The sequence below is a fragment of the Rosa rugosa genome, chromosome 2, assembly GCF_958449725.1.
Source record: "Rosa rugosa chromosome 2, drRosRugo1.1, whole genome shotgun sequence".
Classification (NCBI taxonomy): domain Eukaryota; kingdom Viridiplantae; phylum Streptophyta; class Magnoliopsida; order Rosales; family Rosaceae; genus Rosa; species Rosa rugosa.
Genome location: NC_084821.1, coordinates 70831459 through 70844393, shown reverse-complemented (window position 1 = coordinate 70844393; position 12935 = coordinate 70831459).

Genomic DNA, 12935 nt, shown 5'->3' with positions numbered 1-12935 from the left:
CTAAGACTAAAAACCGACCAATTCAAGATTTATTTGGTACTGATCTTCTTGTGTTATATACGAATTAAAAGGCAACATTCTGCCGTGTGCGTCCATTGCTACCTGATGATGCCACTCAATTCCCATCATTTCCTATCCTACATCAACAGAAGATCTAGATTGTGACATTGACTCAGTACAGACTGGTATGGTCATATTTGACAATGTATTTAGTGACCAGAAACTCTAAGTGGAGCTGAGCTGACAAGGACGCAAAAGTGGTGTGGGCAAACAATATACGATAAAGCACGATGTCAATGGAAACACACCCGTTTCTGACCTCACTATCATTTGGATGTTTGCAGTAAAATTTATCTCTTCTACAACATGCTGCTCAGAGTAGGCATGTTCATTCTGCTATAATCACATTCTGCTTTTCCATCTTAGTGATGATAGTGCATTCGAAGCTGAATTTTTCTATGTTGTGATGTATCAGGTCTGTAGGCAAGACACACATGAATGAGCAGTCATCGAGAAGCCACCTTGTGTTCACATTGCGTATAACTGGTGTCAATGAGGTTTGTGTTTAACTGTAGTGAAGATCAAGTTCTTAGCTTTCCTGTATGCTTGTTTAGTTGTTTTCCTTCCTATGGTAATGTGATGATATACTTGTCCTATCAGAATCCTGAACAACAAGTTCACGAGGTCCTAAACCTGATTGATCTTGCTGCAAGTGAGCGGTTATCAAGAAGTGGTGCAACTGGAGACCATTAGAAGGAAACTCAGGTCTGTTCCTCTTGAGAATCTGATGTACTTCTGTTATTGTTTTTTAATGCGTCAGATTGCCAGCTCACTTTATCAGTATATTAATAAAAGTCTGTCATCCTTAAGCGATGTGATATTTGCTCTGGCAAAGAAGGATGATCATGTTCCTTTTAGGAATTCAAATAGAAAGTCGGGGTGTTGTTGAATAAGAAGTACGAGGAGAGGAAGTTTAATCACAAGGTTCTCTTTTTACCAAATGTTGAATGATATGTCTAAAATAGGCCTTCTACTTATTTTGAACTATGAAATGTTGTTTCTTGTACTGATCAGTATTTGGTTTCCTGGCAGGGGAACACCCAACAACTAGCTGCATATCATAAAAATCTACAGGATTTGCATCCAATGGTTACCTGAAGGTTGAGAAAGAACATCTTCTTGAGGTGGAGAGGGTTCAGAGTTTATTGAATGCTGCTGAAAAGAAGTGTGCGGATACTGGTAATTTAGTTGCCTTATGATTGGAATTGTCTGCTACAGCAGCATGAGTTCATTCCACTAAATCAAGCTATTCATGGCTTCCAGTGAATTAAGTTCCGCATCTCTAGTTTTCCTAAAAAACTATCATGCTTTTGTTCAGAATCATGTGTCATGCATTGATGAACTGCTTTCCTTAGAATATTAGTTTGGTTTTCAATTGGTTCATCTTCTTGTCAGAAGCAACAGAATGGTAATATTTTTTTTTTTTTTTTAATGTTTCTTTCTTAAGAGGTGGAGATGAAGAACGTGGTAGACGAACTCAATATTCAAAATTGAGAGAAACTATAGCTACCCTAGAAGATAAACTTGCAAAGGAAAATGTGAAGTTGACTATTGTAGGAATCTTAGCAATTTGAGGGGTCACAAGAAGGTATTAGAAGATTGATTCCTCTAGGTTATACCAGGAACAACAGATCGACCAGAGGGGACTGATTCCTCGGTCATTAGACCAGATATTTTAACCATCATGTAATACTTATTTGGGAATTTTTGCCTTGGATGAAAGTATTTTACATATGAAATATAAATATTTCAATCAATATTCAGGAAAAATGAGATTTCATTTATACAGTGCTTTGCATTACATTTTCTCTGTAAAGTGTAAACTAAATGTAAATCTGTGGCAAGTCTATGAGTGTCAATTGTAAACCTGAGTTCTACAGGAAAGCTTAAAACTGAGTTCTACGGTAAATTGTAAAACTGAGTTTAAAAGGAAAGTCTAAAACTGAGTTTTGTAAAAACGTTTGGGAAGTTTAAATTTGTGGTCAATTGATCCTCTAGCAAGATCTAGAAAAACTATCAATCTCTGGAGGGTGGTATGTACCATTTTGCCTCAATCCTCTTGCCACCGAGAGTGAAGACTGGTGTCTGTAGGACCAGCTTCTGAACTGCCGCAGACGTGTAGAAGAAATGGTGAGCGTGAAGAGGAACTTCTGTAGCCAGGACCTGTTGGAACCTCACGACCTCCAAGATTGGTCTATCTCCTTTGCTGTAGTAAAATTCAGTCTCTTAAATAAAGTTAATTAAAACAAGAAGTACTGAGAAAATAACAGAACATTAACACAAGGTAACGGTGGATCCTTACAAATATTGGTAGACCTCTGCTTATGGCGCTCTGCCCCGACTAAACGTTATGAATGCTCGGCGATTATTTTGAGTATTAAGCCAAAACCTCAGAGGATAGCCCAGCAGAATTTACCGCTAATCTCATAAAGCTCTTCTCTGCCGGAATTGAACATCATGTCCACGGCTGCAGGTCCAGAAAAATGTGACAGAGGCCTGTTTGTTTAGGACCGAAATTTCGATGTTCACCAAATGCTCCTGGCAGTTTAATGCCTGCAGTCTGAATTGAACAATTTATTATCAACCAACTAAATCAAAGTGCAAAATCTACTTCATCTATTTAACTACCAAGAACATTTAAATTTCCACAAACTAAATCCAAGTGCAGTCTAGTTAATAATCTAATTACCAAGAAAATCATACATCTCTGCAAACTAAATCCAATCGCAGATTCTAGTTAATTTAATCTATACCAAGAACAGCATGTCCTGCAAAGTAAATTTCGTAGCTAGCAGAGTAAATCCACAAAACAAAGTAAATCAAGCTCAGAGTGTACTAAGCCACAGTAGGAAAGAGAGTAAAAAAATTTGCTTAAACTAACTTGAGTGATCGAACCAATATTTCCTATGTTTTTAGTATCATTTCTCATACATTTTACTTAGTTATTCCTTTAACAATGTCATTTCTAACTTATTTTGTTGTAATTAGGTACAAATGAGCTTCAAATGCAAGAAATGAGCTAAGAAGAGCTGGAAATGAAAGAAATGAAGGCAAGGAGGAAGTGAGGCGCAGAAATGGGAAAGAAATGGAGAAATGAGCTTTCCTAATCCTACCAGGAAAAGAATCCTAGTTGAAGTAGGAATCCTAATGCAACTAGGAGTGAGCTCCGAAAAATGGTGTTCGGAAATGAAGAAATGACAGAGTCCTAGTTGGACTAGGAAACCTGATGACACTAGGAGTCCTGGTGGTGCTGGGAGATGCTGTGGCTTCAAGATGACTCAAGATAGCTCAAGAATGTTCTAGAATGCACAAGAAATTTCGGCAACAAAGGAATGAGCTTTGAAATTGTCCAATTGAGAAGTCTGGCCCAAAGATTGAAGCATGTGACTTGTACATGAGTTTCTAGGCCATTCTTGACGTCTTGGAGGAATCCTAAATTAATTATTATTGATTTTTGCCGAAAATATAAAGGAAGATTCAAGAAGATTTTGGCAAGAGCAATTTGGAGAGTTTGGGAGAAAATCTACTTCGTATGCAATCAGGAAAAGAAAATAAAAATCATTTTAGGTTTCCTGGTTGGATTCTACATGCATGGTGGCCGAATCATGGCTAGATACATTGAAGAATTTTGGCAATGAGAAGGTAACTTGTTCTCCAATTTTCAAGGAATTTTCTCATTGGTCGGATGATGCAAACAAGGAGAATTTTTAGGGAATTAAACCCTAGGCCGTGCACTATATAAAGAGGGAATGTATTGCCGTGCAAATCATCATGAAACCCTGAATCAAAATCGCAAATTCCTCCATTTATTCTCTCAAAGTTTCGGCCTCTCCAATTGTTCAAGACTTTGAAGCCATGAAGCAAGTTCATCCTCCATTCTCCATCCTTGCCGTAGCTATCCTTGCCATCCACCACCTTTGCAGACCTTATTGCGTTCTTGAAGTTTCTTTAAAAGTGTAACCATGAACCCTAACTTGTTATTTTCGGTTTTGATGTTTTGTAACTTAAAAATCAGATTTAATAGCGTTCTATGTTTTTGGTTTTGTTGGATGTTGCGATTTCTTGTGAGATTAAAGTATATGTTTTGATATTTAGTTTTCAATAATCTTGAAGCATGAATTCGTTTTAGGATTTTCAGATTTATAATTTGCGATTTATTGATATATTCTTGAATGTTTGTTGATTTTGATCTTCAATCCCACCTATCATGTTTTCGATTTCTTTGATAGCCAACTTAGGTTTCGAATTGCATGATTGAATCCATAATAAGATGCTAGCGTTCTAGGTCTTGTTAATTAAAGTGGAAAACCTATAATTACTTAGGTAAATCAACAAAGAGAATTGCATGCTTGATTAGCGTTCTAACTTGTGTGTTCTTCTTAAATCAATCAAACTTTCTAAGTGTTTAATGCGTTGAATATGTGTGTTATTGGATTGATCACTCACTAGCATTGCATGTTTAATAGGGTTAACTATGGTGCGTTCATCTAGTTAATTTAATTAAGGAAAGTAAAAAGAACTTATGCATGCGTTTATGGTTTGTTCTTGATTGATTTCGTTCAAGTATGTGTTATTGTGTTTTGATTCGTGAACTATGATTTGTGATCTTGCATTTGTGTTAAAGGTTGTTAACTTTATCATACATCTCATCCGTCCATTTTATCTTTGCTTCTTGGTTGATTGGTCAATGTAATTAGTTAATTAGTTTAGTAAATAAGAATAATTTTTGAAATCCCCTTAATTCTCTTGTAATTTTTGTAAATATTGCATATTTGTGATTAATATTCTTTTCTTTGACGTTTAAATGACAGGAGCACCCTCAATCTCCGGATAGAACGATCCCTACTTGCTATATACTAACAATTGTCAATAGGGTTAATTTTGAGAACTCACTTTGAGCTCGTCATTGAGCAAAAGATTACCATAAACAAAATGTAAAAAGCCAGAATGAGATCTGCGAAAGAAAGCTAGTGAGTCAAAAAAATTTACCTGGCTGAGAAAAAGCTCCAAAGCTCGTCTTCTTGAAGCGGAGCAGCGACAAATTTAATCTTCACCGTGCGATGATCACTACCGGACGATCGCGATGGAGAATCGGAGCCCTAGAATTTAGATCGAAGATCGGAGGACCCCTAGTAAGAATCGGAGCCGTAGAATTAGGATCAAGAACCGGCGCCACCGGAATGTTGTAGAAAAGATTTGAGACTGGCACAAGAAACGCCGGGAAATTCACCTGCTGCAACATCAACTCTGCGGCCAACGGCGGAAGAGTGATCGATTCCGCGGCGAAACAGTAGGTGACGTTGACGGCAATCATCGGAGTACCGTCGGAGTAGAAAATGTAGGGTTGTTCACGCCGGAAAGTAATGAACGGGTGGTTGTAGTCGAGAGCCTACCGTGACGACGCCGCCGGAGACAGGGTCCGACTGCGAAATCGGGACTCCTATCAGAGTGGAAGGAGTGAGAGGGAGGGAAGGAGTGAGAGGGAGGGGGCTAACGAGGAAATTTTGAGGGAGAGCTCATCCTGAAATTTTCTTTGAATTTGGGTAGTGAGGTGAGGAGGGCGAGAGCTAGCTCTGGGAAGTGGGTTTTATACCACACCGGCTCGAACCTCTCAAAACTGGCGGGAAGGGAGTTTGTTAGAAGCCTTTCTCACGTGGGAGTTTGTTAGAAGCCTATAACAGTTAATATAAGTTGAAAAAGAATTAATGTTTAACTAGTAGCTAATTTCCTTCTCAGGAAAAAAAAAAAAAAAACCTAGTAGCTAATTATTTGCTATTAATAATTAGCTTAATTATCTAATTTATGTTACGTATGCATGGGTTGTTCTCCAAGAAATGACATCCTCCAGGGGCGCAGCCATGTTGGGGCACGGTGGGTCCCGTGCTCTAGTGACGATTTAATATATATAAATCTGGTTATATCCATAACAGAATGGGGGCATATACCTATGTTAGGCTGGTCCTTGGTTCGATCGATTGTTGGTAGCAACAATGTAACATTAATACTATTATTTCCTCTGAGCAATGTGCTAATTTCTTTTGTTATTTCTTTCTTTTTCTAACATCAATACTATTATTTCTTCTCAAAAAAAAAAAAAAAAAAATTAATAGTTTCAAAGATAAATTATATTTTCATTATGAAAAATTGTCTAAAATCTAAAAACTATATGTTCTATTAATAAAATATGGAATTTAAAAAAAATATTGATCTTTTCTAGTACAAAAATAGATATTGATCTTTCCCTAGCCTTTTTTTTTTTTTTTTTTTTTTTTTGAAACTAGACTTCATTAAAACTTTAACGAGTACACTCGTTTAGAATGGCATCTCGTATAAATTCGGGAGCAATACCAAGACAATTCTGGCTATTACTATTACATAGAGCTTTGTTTGCTATAGCATGAGCTATCTTATTTGACTCACGGGGTGCATACACTACCTTAAACTCAGTGAAATTTTGAAGGTGAGCCTTGAGGTCGTCGAGAATGAAGCTGAGCATGGATAAATCTCCTACTTCCTGATTCACAGCCGCTGCTAGGACAGAGCAATCTGTTTCCCTAGCCTTTATTATTTTTATTACAATTTTGATATATTTTAAGTTTAAGTTTCAAACTTAAAAAAAAAAAAAAAAAAAAAAAAAAAAAAAAAAAAAAAAAAAACTTTTGAGTGCCCCAGTTGTCGTTGAGATCATTTTCTGGCTCCTCCACTGACAATCTCATACACTCAGAATATCTCTCAGACCACTACAAATACTACAGTTTATCTACCTAACATCTTACTCGATGAATCAAACTATCCTACCTGGTTATTCATAATGGAGTCTTCTTTTTATAGGGGTTAGAGCCTCTTTGGCTTTGTTGATGGCTCAACCCCATGTCCACCTCAATTTGTAATGTCCTCTAGATGGATCTACTAATGTTGCATCTGAATATATTGCTTGTTGCTATGACCTGTGCTGTTAGGAGCAAATTCGCCCAAGAAATGTGGTCAAGGCTAAAACTCAAATTTGCTGCACCAAATAAGCAAAAAATTTGAAATAGAATCTACAAAATTTGAAGAAATGAAATGAAATTATGAAATAGACACTTATCTTGATAAAGTCAAGGCAGCTAAGGATGCACTTGAAACTGTTGGTCTTGTCATTGATGGTGATTGGTGAAGACATTGTGGTGACTGTTCTTAAGGGTTTGCCATTTGAGTTTCTCGTTATTAAAACTGTCATAAGAGCTCAGTTCAGGGTTTGCTCTCTTAGTTAGCTGAAAACTCTACTCAAGACTGCTGAAATAGACATCAAAAATGAGTCACGGGGTTTACAAAGGCCTTCATCATTGGACTCCCTGGATATATAACAAAATGAGACTGAAAATGCCACAGCAATGGTTGCTAGCTATTACCAACTTTGCTCCTCAATTATGGCTTGTTGACATTGGTGCAACTAATCACATGACCAAATAAATTCAGTTGTTCACACTACCACTAATATTGTGCAAATTGGTAATGGTAAACAGCTGAAAATTACTCATACTGGTGACACAATGCTGGGAATGCTTAAGTTAGAAAATATTTTACTCATTCCAGAATTAGCAACTCGATCATCATTCATCTATCAATTATGAAAACATATCTGATTTGATGAGTTTATGTGTGTGTGATACTGCACAAGGTGCAGGACAAACTAGTCAAGGCGGATTTGGGCCTGCACCTTGTCTTAGGGTTCAAGGCGGGTTCGGGCTTGAGCTATAGTTTGTGGTCTCCCTAACACAAGCCTTCTTTCCTTTTTCTTTTTTAATTTAATTAATAGGGCTTCCCTTCTACGAAGGAGAGAGCTCATTTAGATAACAATTCTTCCGCACCCCGAGCTGTTCGATTTTTTTTTTTTTTTTCAATTGAACGGTGTAATGTTACGCTATGAGGGCTGTTTTGGTGTTCAACTATCTTCTGTAATATTGTCATTTTATCAATGATAATTATCGTATCTCATAAAAAAAATACCATCTCATAAAAAACAAAAAGTGCAAACCCAAGCCCATTGCTTTCTTCCAAAGTCTAATTTATGCTGGATTCTATTTACTTCTATAAATAAGGAAGAAAGCAAAAAGGATCGTAACCAAACGCCATGGACGTCGTCGATGTACGCCCTCCTTTACCTGACCTTGTTATCCACCAAATTCTCCAAATCCTTCCCACTAAAGCTGCTGTTCGCTTGAGCTTTCTTTCCAAGCAATGGGATGGTGTTTGGTGTTCGATCGGCCCCCATATTGGATTTCGACGAGGGCGATGAGCCTGGTAAGTATGACAACTACCACATCGATCTTAACAAGATTCTTGAACATAGAAAGTTCATCAACATCGTGGAAAGGTGGCTGAAATTTCTTGACAAAGACCGGCAAGAACAACACTTATATTAGATAAGTTCAGACTTCGCATGATGAGGTACGCACCCGGAGACTATGATTTAATAGATAAGTGCCTGAGTTCTGTATTCGAGAGAAGCGTCAAGGAGTTAGATATTAGTCTTAGAATTAGTTGATTATTTTGGGGATTTGCTTGGCAGAATCGGTTGGAACTCTACTACTGCATATCTCGCAGGACCCTTGTTAATGCAGAAACCCTAATTGTTATGAAGTTGGAGTATGTGAGAATAAAAGATCTTCACAATACATTCCTTAGATACCTTACTTTTACCCAATTTAAAAACTATGTACTTGAAAAAAGTGCACTTTGATGATCACAGTCTCTTCTTTTTGATTGAGGAGTGTCCTTTCATTGAGAATTTGTCAATAACATCATGTACTTTTGAATTCTCGGAGTTGCGCGTTTTAAGTTCAAGTCTCAAATCATTGAAAATTGAGCGTTGCAATACTCGGGTTATTACCGTTGATGAAGCTATGAATCTTGAATATTTCACATTTTCATCAAACTCTTTTCGATCTCCTCGAGAATGTTACCTTGAATAAATCCTCGAGCTTGAAATATATCAACGTGCATGCTGAGCACTTGAAGCAACTTAGTGTAGATGGATGCCATGACTGTTTGAAGGCCACAATCAATACTCCAAATCTAGTTTCTTTCATTTTCAAAGGGTTTTTGAAGTCCAAGGTTTTTGTGAAAGCTCCAAATCTAAGGGTAGCGGACATCCTTCTTTGGGACCTTTGGGATGGAGACTTACTTGAGTTTAACGGGCCATTCAGACATTTTCTAACACTTAGAGATTTTCTTGAAAATTTTAGCTTTTCAGAGAAAGTCACCCTTTATGTTCGTGACCTTAAATTCTATACTATTCCAAGTTTATAAGTGCAACTAATCTTTACATATTCAAGCTTTTCTATCTTATATCATTAACTTTTTTAATTTTGAATTTTGTAGACTCTACTTTTTCCAGAAGATTTTATAAAAAACTTCTCTTCACCATTGTATGGTGTCAACCACCTCTTTCTCGTGATGTCGAATTCTCCAAAGGAGTTGAAAGATGTTGATGATTTGGCGCCCGTATTGGCTTGGATGGCACCTTCTGAAAATATATTGTCTTTTCGAGAACATATTTACTAGCAACTTGCGTATATTCATACTCATCTCTCTAACACAATTCTGATCGATCAAGTTGCAATTACTTACCGGATTGTTCACAACAGAAATGCTGATTCTGTTGTTTGGATTGAAAAAAATTGTTTATAAGAAGATTTAGAATTGCGGGAGTAAATCCTTTTTTTAGCTATCTGTAGGAATTCGGGATGCTAATGGAATTTACATCCATGACCAATTTAAAAAAGAGAAATAGTTGTTTGATTGGTTGGAAACCTTCCGGTATTCATAAATTATTAAATTAAAGGAAAATTTCGCAAGCAGTACACCAAGTAAAGGCCACTAATAATTCTTATACATAAAGTTCCAAACCAAACATTTCGGTACACGAAATCTGAAACTCGACCCACTATCAGTACACGACGTCAATTTTTGACACCAAAATGTCCATTATGCCCTCAGTTCGTTTTTTTTTTTTTAATAAATTTTTTTTTCCTTCGTTTTTTCTGTTATTTTTTTTCCTTCGTTTTTTCTGTTATTTTTTTTTCCTTCGTTTTTATCTCTTTCTTCTTCCTTCTTTCAGGCTCACTCCCTATCCTCCAACGCCGCCTTCCTCACCTCCACACTCACTCCCTCGCTTCCAACGCCGCCCTTGCCCTCCAATTGGTGAGATTTATGGTCCTACAGCTTATATTTGTAACTCAGCCAATATTTAGTCATGTGAAAAGAAAGAAAGAGATAAAAACGAAGGAAAAAAAAAAAGAAGGAAGAAAAAAAAATAACAGAAAAAACGAAGGAAAAAAAAAATAACAGAAAAAAAAATTTATTAAAAAAAAAAGAACTGAGGGCATAATGGACATTTTGGTGTCAAAAATTGACATCGTGTACTGATAGTGGGTCGAGTTTCAGATTTCGTGTATCAAAATGTTTGGTTTGGAACTTTATGTATAAGAATTATTAGTGGCATTTACTTGGTGTACTGTTTGCGAAATTTTCCCTTAAATTAAACTTGCATAGTTCTAAACTTCTAATGTACGTCTGGGTTAGCTTCTCCAGCTTTTGTTACAATGGGGTTGTGGAAGGATTGTGATATGGGGATTTGTTTGATTGTTTCTATTGGCTTTGCCTCAATTATCCAAGTTGAAGCCATTGTTGCTTTTGAAAAAGTTTAATCATTGTTGCAGGTAGAATTAAGGCGACTGCTCTAAGCTCATCGCTAGCATGGTTCGTGTCTCAAGTTAATTCCTTGGTATTAACCATTATGCTAATCCAAGTTTCGAGAAGAGGATACATGCTTGAAGATTAATTTGTTGCATTAGCTTCTGAATATAGCTATAGCCACAAGAGAATTGAAGTATATTTCAAATTGTGACCATTGGTGATTTATGTTACCTAATATAATTTTTTTCACATGTTTGGCTTGAAAGAAAGGGATGTTATGAGAATGTGAAGTAATCGATTTCACATTGAAAAAATACCATGACCTTATAATAGAATTTATAAATATTTTGCTTCTTCACCCATTGTCAAACTTTGCTTCTTCAAGTTGAAAAACTTCATGCCTCTAAGATTTTTAAAGATTCAATATATGTCAATATCTTCATGATCCATATAGTCATGGTCAATAGTAAAACTGGTAAAGAATGAGCCATGGTGATTGTTTTGCAAACAAAGTGATTGATGATGATGTATTCATGTATCCAAGATATATTTGATGGTTTATAACCTCCTTCAATATGTTTCAACCAATTTGGTTGCTTGCTAATTCTTCATGTGGACTACAATTATTTCATCTGCCATTAACATTCACATATGATCTTGAATAGAGGTCGATACTATCACGATCGAAGACATGAGAAAAAAATATAACCTATAAGAAAATATTTAATTAATATTTTGATTTAAATGTCTTATTTTATTTTTATGGATTCTTCTTTGTTTTTATTTTTATTTATTTATTAATGAGGAGGGATAAAGATGGAACTTTGATGACAAAAAAATATAGGCGTGTGCATTAAGTAATTAGGGGTATATATAAAACTACTCTTTTCTTAATCTTACAATTGGTAAAACATGGGGTGGTTCTAGTTGGACTTCCAAATTTGCTATTTGGACCTCTCATACTTAGTACACCTCTAATTTACTTTTTAGAATACTTAAAAAGCTAAGTAGACCTCCTTATTTTTACCAAAACGCCCTTGAACATGAGATACAATAATCCGTTACTCTATTTTTTTTTATCTCTATCTTAAACCACGAGAAGAAGAATGAATCAAAATCACATGACATTGTTATCTTATGATTAGGTCTCTCCTTCACCAAAATTAATCAGATGGGTTGGTTCTCGATCTTGATATGTTGTTGGAACCCCTTTGAATTTGCTAAAAGAAGGATTTCGAGGGTTTTGGGTTTGAAGATCGAGTAATAGCTATATCATAATATTCAATTAATTTAGTTTAAGAAAATTCCAAATCAGATTGTTTTGAATTTACTTTTGTAATAAATGATAGGTCATATATAGAAATTATTATTTTTACTTAATTATTTTAGGTAAATTATAAAACTATATAGGCAATATAAGGAAATATAGGGAAGAAAAAAACAATTTAATTGAATGTTATATTTGGTTGGAGGAGGTAAGAAGAGTATTTATTTATTTACTTATTTTTTCATTTTTCTCATTTTATCCTTATTTGTCTTTTCATATAAGTTGACAAAGTCTATTAATAATTGAAAAAAGTTGGAGGTCCAAATATCAAATTTGGAGGTCTAACTAGAACCACCCTTTAACATGATTTTTAGGAGCTGCTTCAAGTCACAGACCTCAAAAATCTCAACGCAATTTTTTTGAATGATTTTCTCAATTTTTCGACTTTAAAAAATCATAAAAAAATATCTGATCGAGATTTTAAAATTGCTCAAAAAATCATGATTTACCAATAAGAAATTTTGGTAAGAAAATAAAAATATGTTGTTTCTATGTAGCTCGGGGTTCGGGTTTTATGTCCCCCCCCTGATGCAAAACCCTAATATTAATATAATAAATGGAACCGGGCGTGGGGCTGAGCCTCCCAGCTAGGCTGGGTTCCAAACCCCTTTAAAAAAAAAAATATATATATATATGCGATTGTTTTTTTTTTTTGGATATAAAAAATATGCGATTTTGGTAAGACTATAGTCCACCGTTCTTTTATGGAAATCATGGTTTTCAACAATTTTGATTGTTTAGAGAAATTTCTAGGGTTGGTTTCATGGTGTTGGGAACTTGATAGTATACCACATCTTTTGGTGTGCTTAGCCTCGCTTGCTTGGGCACCGTTAACCTTAATTGCAATGTCCATCATTAGCCTCACTTG